General features: G+C 45.7%; 1 long non-coding RNA gene across 1 annotated transcript; it reads left to right on the forward strand.

Moving 5' to 3' along the window:
* Positions 1-6: 6 nt before the first annotated feature.
* On the forward strand, positions 7-1,086 carry LOC119361671. The gene is made up of 3 exons (XR_005172938.1): positions 7-231; positions 471-551; positions 1,007-1,086. It is a non-coding gene; the product is annotated as an uncharacterized LOC119361671 (long non-coding RNA).

Genomic DNA, 1,086 nt, shown 5'->3' on the forward strand with positions numbered 1-1,086 from the left:
CTTGTCTTGTTTTTCTGTATTGAGCAAACGCTTGTCTTGTTTTTCTGTAGCATTCACCATGCATGTCTCGTGTGATCCTTGTGCAGGCCGTATAGCACTAATTGGACTGCGGTGGTCTGATGACACCTTCCCTTGTCCATGGAGGATCCTCAATAGGCAAGAACATATGCCACCGCTGATCCAAAGCTCGTGCCAGGGGAAGGGATTCTGTCATTGCCTTCTATGTGGGTGGTGAGTGCAGGCTCTGCTCATCCTAGTTCAGCATTCATCATCAGTGGCCCTTACTCCCTCTCATGCCCATCCATATTTGCTTGCTTGCTTGCTGCAATTTATGTTCAGAGACGACTAAACTGCAGAAACCTGAAACTTTTAGTTCCTTCTTTCTTCAGAAAACTGAAAACTCTGCAGCAGATTTATCTTCAGGTTGATACTAACGACACATACTAACTTGATAATGTTGGTGTCCTCAGGCGTAGACCACTGTGTGCCGCCTCTTCCATGGACGCAACAGCTGCTCCGACCCCGCTGCCGACGCCATGGAGATCGTCAAGGTATCTCTCTTTGCTCTCTCTCTCTCTCTCTCTCTCTCTCTCTCTCTCTCTCTCTCATGTCCTGCGTGTCCCGGTCGTCAATTACCCGGAGATGTTGCTTGTTTTCACTAGTGTCCAACAATTTGTCTAGTATGAGATTTGACAAGCCAAGATGAGATCTTGTAGCGAAAATTCTTCTGCTGGTCACACAAGTGAGCCTATCTATGGCAATTTTGTCTTGTCTTGATCAGGTCCAACACTTAACTTTCATTGTGTGGAACTGGAACGAGCACTTTGCATTCCTAGGCTGGTGAATAAGTATGCATTGTTTTTAGGGGAAAATGTTGTCTTGTTAATTCCTGTAAATTCCCTTTGACACAAGAGAATTGTTGTGTGGCTTACTGCTGAGAAATCTGACATTCCTCTGATGCATTACATTGCCTCTGCACTAGACTGATCTTTTTATGTCCACCCAGATTGCATTCCTCGGGAAGATACTCCTTTCGTCCATCAAACCTACCGGACATGATGGAAAATCTCCATTGCGCATGACACC

The sequence above is a fragment of the Triticum dicoccoides genome, chromosome 2B, assembly GCF_002162155.2.
Source record: "Triticum dicoccoides isolate Atlit2015 ecotype Zavitan chromosome 2B, WEW_v2.0, whole genome shotgun sequence".
Classification (NCBI taxonomy): domain Eukaryota; kingdom Viridiplantae; phylum Streptophyta; class Magnoliopsida; order Poales; family Poaceae; genus Triticum; species Triticum dicoccoides.